We start from the raw sequence: 10,888 nt of genomic DNA, 5'->3' as shown, positions 1-10,888 counted from the left end.
TCCGAATCATTTGACTTCCTGAGGAATACAGAACCTTTGAGTCGAATAAAGCTCCCATCTTACCATTTGTGTTCCATTCTCTGTCTTGCATTCACTCGGCATCTATTCATTTCATTTCGGGGTTGGGATTTTTGCCTGCCCGTCGCGTAAATCACAAAAATGTCGTGGCGGCTATAAAATCGCACTCGTAGCATACTTTGCAACGCACTTTCATGGGAAAGTGCGGATTTTTCCTGGAACAAGAACTGCACTTGCATTTAATATAATTTGTTGGCATTTGCACATGGGGAATCCCATATTTCTCTTATTTTCCTAAGGTGGCCAAAGACTCAGGCTCAGTTTTGTGCATTTAATTACAACCATTGCTCATTATTTAAGTAGATAGAGGTTCCCATCTGGTGAATCAGGAACCCGGATGCCGTTCCAAGTCACTTAAATTATGCTTGACTTTGTGTGTACCAATTGCGCACCGATTCATGAATTCCGATGATAATGCCGATCAGGCCGGGGAGTGTGAACTCAATTTGTATGGCATTCCATCACGGAGGCCACAAATCGCTATTGGCTTCGACAGCAGCTGCAGCTGGAATTAGTTTTTCATGTAAATTTTTAGCCAAACTATATGTGGTCGGCTGGGCCCCACCTCGATTGGCCAAAATCCCCTGACCATGGCCCATGTTCCCCATGTGCGTTTATTATAATTTATGTAGCAATTTATCATCCAGCACCTCCGCCCCCTCAATTCCCCGTGCCCAAATGCCATGGCTAATGCCCGATGACCATCGGCAGCAACAAAGGCAAAGTTGTCCATAATATCCATGGGCCTGCCCGAATTTTCAATTAGAAATTTGGCAATGTGTGCCCAGGCTTGGGGAATTCGACTACGAGTGCGCCGGTAAAGTGCATGCATTTTTAATAAATTCTATTGAAATTTCCAACAGACCAGGAGTCTGGGTAATTTACCTGAAAAGTAAGGGAGCTGAGTAATTTTTGGCTAAACTTTGAAAAACTTTGGTTGGCAAACAGGAATTTAAGAGGTGTTTTACGAAGGCCTCCTGCTCTGTCCTTGAACTAAGAATTTTTGAGCAGAAGATTTTAAATGATTAAATTGCATCATAAACAGCAGCTGGATATAGTAAAAGAAAATAAATCAATAAAAAATAAAAATAACCTATAGGTACTTTAGTGAAATACTGCTTAAAAAGATCATATTTAAATTATTTTCCTTGAGCTTAAGTTTTTAGTTTTGAAAAATATTTCTGTTTTTTATTTTTTGGGCTTAAGCTCTTTAATTTTTTTACATTCTTAAAATAAATATATGGTCGCGTAGATTTTAACACTATTAATAATTTTTAAGATGGACAAAGGGTCATAAATAAATGTGAGTACCTTGAGTTTACATTGATTTAAATATTATTAAATTTAATCATGCAGTTCAAAATGTTTTAAATTGAACCTGTTTGTTCTATGTAGTTATTTAAAATATTAAATGAGAAGTTTTACTATTCCTTTTTGTAAAGTTTGTTGACTTATGAAGGGCTCTATAGCGAACTGCAATATAATAGGATAGTAATAAACCATTTGAGTAATGCCATCGTCTGTCAGCTAAGCCATAAATTAACCCCCAAAAGCCGGGCTCAGTGGAAAGAAAGGCGAGTGAAAGAAGAAAGGTGGCGCTGCAATGCTAATGCCCCTTGCCAAGCACTTAAATACTTCGATGGAGCGGCGATTAGAGTTCTTGGCCCATTTGCCGCAGACCCGCTAACAACAATAAACAAAACCGGGGAAGCCGAGTGACGACGGCATTAGACAACATCGCATATCAATGCAATCGCAATCCGCTTTGGCCAAGATTTATGGACACTGCAACGCAGCAGGCCAACTCGAGGAGTTTAGGAGTTTCTGAGAATCTGAGACTCTGAGTTGAGGAGTTTCGGAGTTGAAGTTGGCAACGGCAGCTGCAAGTTGGCTTACAGTAAATATAAAATGGCTGAGTCTGGGAAATCAGCAATTCAAAGGGATTTGCCTGTGCGACAGTCGCCAACACCACCGTGCCGGAAAAGCCCGGGAAAAAGGCGAGGGAAATTCAAGGAAAGTGCAGAAGATGCTGATGGCCGGAGTGGATAGTTCCAGTTCCTCCAGCTCGGGCTGTGTGCGATTGCAATGTCAATACAATCTGGCAACGGTTCAATAGCTGGCAAAATGTTTGCCTAACCGCGTGTGCACTCACAATGCACAACGGACATTGTTTTTGGTCGGATCGACGGGGGGCTCTGAGGCGGTTTTGAGGGGGCGTGGCATGTGTGGCACAAACTGCTTCACATATATGTAGTATAGCACCATGTTCCATGTGCCATGTGCACGCCTCGGCGAGCATACAATTGGCATGGGTCGCGCCACCGCAACAAATGAGGGGCAATCAAAGCTGCCTCGGACACAAACTGCTGAAAACTAAACGCCGACATCTGAAAGCCTTTGCGATTCACTGGCCGCCACTGCAGACCCATTTAGTGGCTAATGCAATCTAATGGCAACTGAAATAAAATCATTGCAAATTGGCAGCCTTTCAGGCGGTGTTTACTCAATAGTAAAGCAATTAAATTAATTAAACACAAACGGTTGGAAGGAAGTTAAAGCGATGTTATTAGCTGTCAAATAAAATACATTTCGAAATCTTATTACTATTATTACTATTCGAATGCTATATTTTAGTAGTTGTAGTTCTAGGAGCTAACAGAGGGTTTTATTACGGACCCATATGACCAAACTTTTGTTCAAATTAGATATACAATATGATATACGATATACGATGTGATATCATTTTTTTATATTTATTATACGTTAAAAACTGTTTTAAAAATTAAAACTACTAAGGGGGTACTAGTACTAGATGCGAGGGCCATCGACTATACAAATTTTAGATGTTATATCATATTATTTGTATATTTTTTAAAGCTTTTTAGCGCAAGTTTAAACAAATGTATATTATTTTCTAGAATATACTTTCATAAACTGAAGAACATTATATATTTTAAATAGAAAGAAGTCGTTGGATAGAAATTATAGGTGATTTTCCTTAAAGAAGTTTTCCATCTTTCAGGGAGTATGTTTTTTACCTACAGTCTAAATATTAATTTAATAACAGCATTTTATTGCCAGATAACCCATGAAAAGAATCCAAGATTTTCGAGACCTGCTAAGTACTTTTTGAACTAATCTTCGCCTTTTAAGCAACCCAAGTGCCTGCAGAGATGCTGGAAAATGAGGTGCGAATGCGAAGCACCTGCAGTTGGCTGCCATTCGACGGTATTTAATTTTGCGTCGAGGCTTTACAAATATTGTGACATCCATAGAGAAACATCCTGTGGGGGGTAGGGCGGTCATAGTTGCGGCTATATAGGATTGCCACCAGGTGCCCGGAATGGGGGGCGTGGCAGCCGTGGATCCGTGGATCCGGATTGTTTGTTGGCTGCAAGCGACAGAGGAGTAAGAAGAGGAACTCAGGAGCTATGGCAGCAGAATCAGGCGACGCGATGATGCCTCGTCATCCTGCTCCTGGCTGTACGAGTATATATGTTCCGTGGCAAGCCAAACACGAGAAGAATTTAATTAAAATCTGAAATTACTGCCATCGGCAAGAATTTCGCAATGGCCAGGATTTTGAGCATTTTTAGATGCGAAAAAAAAGAGTGTGCCCAACCCCACTGGCAGGTTAAACGCTGGGATTTCCGCTTTAAATGTGCCACAGATGTCCTGGCCATATTGACAAGGACAAATATGGCAGCTTCTTAATGAAAAGTGCACACACAGTAAAGCCAGGGGGAAAAGCGTGGTTTTCCACCTGGAAACCCCTGACTTCGGGCTGCTTGACGTTTTCACGCCATCGCCTGAATTTAAATACATTAACACTGGAGTCTTTGCAGCGGGCATTCCAATATAATTACTTATTGTCCTGCGGCCGCATTAAGGCACACGCTCTCCTAGACTTTCAACGCTTAATGCCGGGCAAATTAAAATTAATACCATTTCATTCCATCGGTCAGGCCAAATAAAGTCATTTTTTGAGATGCATCGGCCTGCATTTTAAAGTTTAACAGGATAAATACGCCTGCCCGCGTTTGGCTATCAGCTTGAATGGGACGTAGATTAAATTAAGCGAAAATATGGCCATCAAATAACCCATAAACAAAGGCACAAAAGTCCGCCCAGTCGATATCCATGAAGCCGCAGCAGATAAAGCCTTTTGAAGCGGATCGCACTTAAATTCCTGTATCGGTTGGTATGGAAATTAAGCAATGGATGTCCTGAAAAAATACCTAAAATTTAATAATAAAGATATTGTTATATACCTTTTATACAAGTGGGTTTTCTTTGCAACAATTAATTTAAATAAATTAAGAAAATATAGATTATCAAAGGATTATATTATTATCTTAACATCTCAAATATTTACAACTTTTTGAGTCCTTACTGATTTTGTCTGTCGTTTGCCACATATGCTATGTTGTTTCCATTGCAGCTTAAAATAATTTAAACATGAAATACTCACATTTCCTGATTTTTTTGTTAAAATATTTGTAGTTGTTGAGAACATCTGCCACCGGAGTTGTTAAACATTTCCGTCTTGCCTTTTGCAACGCAGCTCACATGGCGTATGCTTAATTCGAAGCCGAAAACAATTACAAATTTAATTATAAATTTAATGCGATGCTGGGGATGGTCTGGTGTGCCATTGTCGATTTAGCAAAACATTACAGGGGCGTCCTACGTTGAAAGACACACAAAACGCAAACGTGACAAGTTAGTGCAAATTTACACGATAAATTCATTAAAAAGGTACACAAAACGCTGCAAATAGTTTACCGATTTGCTGTTGCCAGAGTGGCCTGTTGTTATTGTTGCTCCTGCAATTGTCAGTGTTGGCATTGCATGTTCAGTTGATTCAATTTAATTGTTTTGCAACATGCACAGCAAGGTGGGGGCTCTTCATTTGCGAATCGTGTTGCCTGATTTTGCCATCCGACAATAGATTTGCGGCATGGTGGAGCGGGAAATAATCCATAACATGCGAAAAAGAAACATTTTGCGGCGTTTGCATAAATTATTAGTTGCCTCCTCGCATTGTTTCGGGTAATTTCTACTCATTTTAATTAAAAATCTCTTTGGTCGCAACAACATTCAGCAAAATCAGCGGCGTCAAAAGCCAAACTTTAGTACACCCAAATAAAGGCATGAACATTGCATAGCTGATGCATATATAATATGCAAATTGAGACCCAAAAGCAAATTGGTGCTACAAAGCAAAGCCAATGAATATAAACTATTTGTGAGACCATTTGGGAAATCAGGGAAATTATGGCTGTTTCGCAAATGTTCTCGAAAATATGGCGGAAAAGGTGACAGCATATTTGATTGAGCTTATACAAAACTGGAATCGAAACATTTGAATTGCTTGGGAATGTTTAGCTTAAGGTCATATATTTTTACGATCTTAATATAACAACTTTTTCCATATGATTGGACTTGGTCTAGGCATCTAAAAATAAACATAACCCAAAGTTAGGGTTACAATAATAGATCGTATCCTAAGAAAACATTCCCAAAGCAAAGAGGGCACATAAACCGAAGGCACTCAAAGTAAAATCAAATGGAAACGCACTTAAACGGGTCCTTTGCCCGCATTTATGACTGCAGTATGCGTGATTTGCAGCAATTTACTCATAATTCCAGTCTGGCAAAAAAAAATGTCCAGCAACAAGGAAATGGAGGGGAAAAGTTGCTAAAGCAACACACCATTATTATAAATATTTCATTAAGTTTTAAGTGCCTCCACGCAGCAGCACAACAATAAAAATGGGGCACGGCTCGCGGGAGCTCGTGGCCGATTTGCCCTCCATTACTCATACGCAGCGTGGGACCTTTGACCCGGCCAACGACGCCAGTCAATGAGTGCCCACTGTGGTGCCTCCTTCACGGGACTTAATACTTTTAATTGTGGACCTGAGAGCGTGTGTACGACCAGCTTTGGATATACGATTTCTTTTTATACTATCAAATAAATAAAGTGGACCTCCCGTGGATTTGAAGTGTGTTTATTGACTGCTCAGGCTTTTAGCATAAATGAGTGCTTAAACATATATTGTTGACAATTAAAAGTGTCAACAAATCCATTTTTATTATAGCATTTCATCACACGTTGTACAGAGTTATTCCTATGGCTAACAAATGGAACATGGCTAAAATAAAATCTATTGTTATTCGTATTTATTTATTATATTTAAATATAAACATAGAATTTTTACATTTTTCTAAAGCTTTCAGTTTAGCTTCCATTCCGTTTTGTATTTTATTCAGATTTATTATAGTATCGGCAACGATGAGAAAGTTTACCTAATGACAGATTTTTTATGGTTTTCCGCTTTTCATAATACAACTCAATTATATTTTGTTGATATTCTGACACTTCCAGTTGCCTAAACCTCGTAATATAACATACATATATCTATTAAAGTGTCTGATTATTTATTAGATGCATTATTTTTTAAATGTGTGTTCAAATTAAATTTTTATTATATATAGCCCCGGCGAATAAATAACATTTCTCATGCACAATTTTTCGGCAAAATGGTCGGCAACGAAACAATATCCTGAAGCAATTATGTGTATTTTTATTGAAATTACATTTACCTCAATGCCATTTCGAGCCCGGTATGTTGTGTTGCTTTTGAGTGCGCACTCCTTATTTTTGGCATCGGTTTATTTATTTTTGTGATTTTCCTTGCTGGTTTTTTGTAAGGGCTTGGGCTGGATGTAGCTTTATGTGGGGACTGAGGACAGACATTCGCCGGCAAACACATCTCATCAGGATTCTTTTAATTTCTTTGCCACACTTCAATACGCATTCGTGGCGAGGAAATAAAAAAAAAAGGGAAAAAAGAAAGCAAAGGGCAGGAAAAGCAAAGGAAAGAAATGAAAATGCTACAGCAACAAAAAGGAAACGGATGACGAATGAATAAACGCGTGGCAGGCTGACACACTGGCCTCCTGCCACGCCCTCTCTAGTGCCGCTTCCTTTGCGCCTCTATCTCTGCAACACTGAAAGAAATATATTTAAATAGCAAATTCACAGAGAAAATTATTTGAAATGTTGAAAAAATACTTTTAATTAGAGTTATAGGGTTGGATAAATTCGATAAATGTGTAGCCACCATTTAATATATTTATTAAAGAAGACTGATTAATTTCTAGGATTTTTCTTTAGTGGTAAAAAGAGAAACAAAAACGGCGGCAAGTCAAACATGTTTGCTGACATGAATGACAAGAAAATCGTTAGGCGCTCCCACTGACATTAATTGAGGTTGCTACACGGAGAGAAATACTTAATAATAATAAAGCTAGCGCCATGGGATTTGTGGGTTAAGGGAGCAGAAAGATCCTCCTTCTCCTGGCAGCCACATCAAAAGATTCGCTTAAGGAACCGAAGCGCATTTCAGGAGTTGCATTCTGCATTCCTGGGGTTTCCGGTTTTCAGGCTCTCCATCGCAATGGTAATGCTATGCAGATTGCAGGTGATGAGGCTGTGTAGAAGGTGATTAGGAAACCCAGAGGCGGAGCTGGAGGGGGATTGAATTTGAATGGAACGCGAGAATGCCATCAAGTCGACTGTGGCTTGATTTAACCTTTTCAGCTGCGAGTGCACAGCGAGTGGATAACGTGGGAATAGTGGGAGTTGTGGTCGTATTTGGGCTAACGCCCGGCCCCATAAATATTTAATGTTACGTGACTCAGCCGAAGAGGTTCTCCAGAGCCATGGCAAACAGCAAACGAGGAGTCAGAATGCCAAGAAACATGTAATCCAAGGCTTAAATTGTACTCCTGCATCATACATTTCACTTACATTCCCATATTACACAATCTTAAGAGAAACTACTTAAGGCCTTATGACACTTGCTTGGTTTTTGACTAACTTATTGGCAAGGCAATTCTGAGGAAAAAATGCATAATATATTAGTAGTTTGAGATATAAAATAATGTAAAGGGGGCTATGACTTTTTAAAAAATTAAGCAAGTGTCATAAGGCCACACACTTTTTAACTGATATCCACTAAGTTAGTTGAAATGTATGGAAATGCCATATAGCCTTTATTATTTTGTCTGTATTTTTCTTCAGCAAGGAAACTAGCATTTCCTTTCAGTTTTAAGAACTTACTACCATCCACTATTTAATTACACATTTGATTCCCCGGCATATGTTGCCTTCGTTTTCAGAAAAGTACGCAGCAAGTGATTACCATGAAAACTATTTGTGAAACACAATTTATTTCTTCGACCAGGTGAAAACACACAAGCACAGACGCTGGAAAACTCAGGTGGGTAAAGCCAAGGTTCAATCACTTGAAAAAGTTTCCCCAGCAAACGGAAACGTGAACGTAAACGGCAACGGCTAAAAATAAAACGAGTAAACTGGAAAAGCCACGAACGAAAATAAAACCCAATCGCTTTGCTGATGGCCACTTTGTAGTGTGTAATTACGGATTGAAATTAAAATTGGTTCGATCCACACACACACACATGCCGAGGAAATGTTAAAAATAAAGTATAATAAGGAATACCTTCGAAATTTCTTGGGCAACCAGGCGATGGGAAACGGATGCGGAATCGCATCGGATCGAGTGACCCTCATCCCAAGCCCAGGCACTCCACTTTAATTTAATATATTTTCGCAAGGCGGCAAAAAACAAACAGGCGGTGAAATTAAAAATTCAATATCCTGTACAAGCGGAGGAAAATTATAAATAAGTATTTATTGTAATTATTGCATTTTATGTCTTTGTGCGATAAGCGGGCCAAGGAAGCGGCGCACCTGTCAGTTCCCTTTTCCCCCGACAGGTGGCGACTGGCCCTACTTTAGCCCCGGTTTTATTCATGGCTTCGCTTTGTTTTCCCAAGTGTTAAATTTTTTACGTTTATTGTGCCAGATTTTCCATCTCTGGCCGCAGCTGCAGCTGCAGACTCAGCCGCCAGCCAAGAAACTTGCTGTTCCTGAAATTAATTTTTAACTTCCGTCTATATTTCTTGCTCTTGTTGGCCGACTGCCTCATTTGTTTTGCTGTTTTTCTTTGTTTTGTATTTCTTTCTTATCGGCCATCCCACTTTGGCTGTTATTTTAGCCCGGTTTTTTGCGCCCTGCCTCATTTGCCACACGCCATTTAGCTGCCTTCCGGCCTAATGACGAACATGCATCAAAATTAGTTGCCAGCCAGGCGTCATGAACATAAAAATGAGCCTCCATTTTTAAGACCGGGGAAACTAAAGTAAATAAATAAATAATTATGATAAGCCATGATTCGGGTTTGTTTTTCCTGTCTCTGCGGCATGAGGGTTTTACATTGTCGGGGATTTGTGAAGGAAACTAACTTTGCTGATTGAAGGGATTTACGGGTCTCTGCTTAATTGCCATTAAAAGCTTATTAAAGCAATACAAAATATTTAATTTTATGATTATTCGTGTTTTTGTCGCTTTTATTGGTGGGTTAATCTTGTAATCGTTGGTAAAAAATAATAAAATATTACAAGACCAAAAAATTGTATTATATGTAATAAATATAGACTTTAATATTGTATAATATGTATGATATTGTAAAATGATCCCACCTTTTAGTAAATCCTACCTTTCCTATGATTTATGTGAAAACAAGATAGACAGCTTTCATTGAGGTCGGGAAACCTTAAATAATCGTTGGCCAAGAGCTCCTCCGGCTGGCATTTTTCTGGCCACTTCCATTCGGTCCTGACCACCCTCAACATTTGGACAACTTTCAGAAATTCGGCCACATTTATGGCTGCCAATGTTTTTGTTTTTACTGCCCGGACTTGTGGTGAGCAGATGAAAGATGAAAGGGGGCGTGGCATGTGGGCTGGCTAACTATAAAACTCGGCAATGCGTGAAAAGTACCGAACAAATGCCCCCCGTTTTGCGAACGCTACCCACATATGGTTATTTTGGGAATTTTCCTGAGCCCCCGCTTTTTACGGTGAGGCATGAAATTTTTAATCCTTTTGCTGGAGCAATAATATATTTCTCCCGTACGTGTGTGTGTGTGCTTGAATATATAAATTAAGCACGCATACCCGAATAGGAAAACTTTTTTGCTAAATCCTTTATGGAAAGTTTGGCCTTTTATGGGTTTTCACAGTCAACTGTGTGTGGGTTGGTTATTGCAAAAGCTAATTAAGTCATTATCAATTGCCTGACTGAGCTGTGGGCCAAAGTTTTCCACAGTTTTCCCCCGAAAATCTTTTCTTTGTGTTCTGTGGAATGCTTACCTGGTTAGACAACTAACATAATTTTTGTCATCCCTTTGCCTAGTACTTTCTCCGCATTTTTACCCTCCCCGCCCTGTTTTCGTTACCATATTAATCAATTAGTGACCTTCAGTGCGGCCCACTTCCCACGACTCTTGGCACAGCATACTTTCGAGAGCCGACCAGGCAAAAGGTTAAAAGTGCCAGGCAACATTGTCGTATAGTTGTCGATGGTGTGTCGTTGATTACGCTGGCCCAAGGAGAAATGGCGAGAAAGTCGGAGAAATTGAGAGAGCTTTTTCGAGAACCCAAAAACCCCTGGAAGTCCGAAAAGCGAGAGAGAAAGTTGGGCGCTCTAAGAGAGCTTTGTTGGGGGAAAAGTTCTCTTGGCTGGCTTTGTTTGCCTTACAGACGTCAGAATTAGAAATTATAATTGCCGCACATTATTCAAATGGTATACATGACCTACACCCACCCGTGTTCAGGTGAGCTTTGGCCGAAACGCACTCGGTTCGAATTGAATTTTAAATTTCCTTCCTTCTTAATGTGGCTATGTTGAATTGGAAATGGCAGTAATGAACTG

General features: G+C 39.6%; 1 long non-coding RNA gene across 1 annotated transcript; it reads right to left on the bottom strand.

Moving 5' to 3' along the window:
- Positions 1-6,076: 6,076 nt before the first annotated feature.
- LOC118877865 (uncharacterized) lies at positions 6,077-10,533 on the bottom strand. The gene is made up of 2 exons (XR_011604408.1): positions 10,327-10,533; positions 6,077-7,095 (listed from the first exon to the last, which is right to left on the bottom strand). It is a non-coding gene; the product is annotated as an uncharacterized lncRNA (long non-coding RNA).
- Between the last annotated feature and the right edge of the window lie 355 nt (positions 10,534-10,888).

The sequence above is a fragment of the Drosophila suzukii genome, chromosome 3 (genome assembly GCF_043229965.1).
Source record: "Drosophila suzukii chromosome 3, CBGP_Dsuzu_IsoJpt1.0, whole genome shotgun sequence".
In the NCBI taxonomy this organism is placed as follows: domain Eukaryota; kingdom Metazoa; phylum Arthropoda; class Insecta; order Diptera; family Drosophilidae; genus Drosophila; species Drosophila suzukii.
This window is presented reverse-complemented; position numbering and strand designations above follow the sequence as displayed.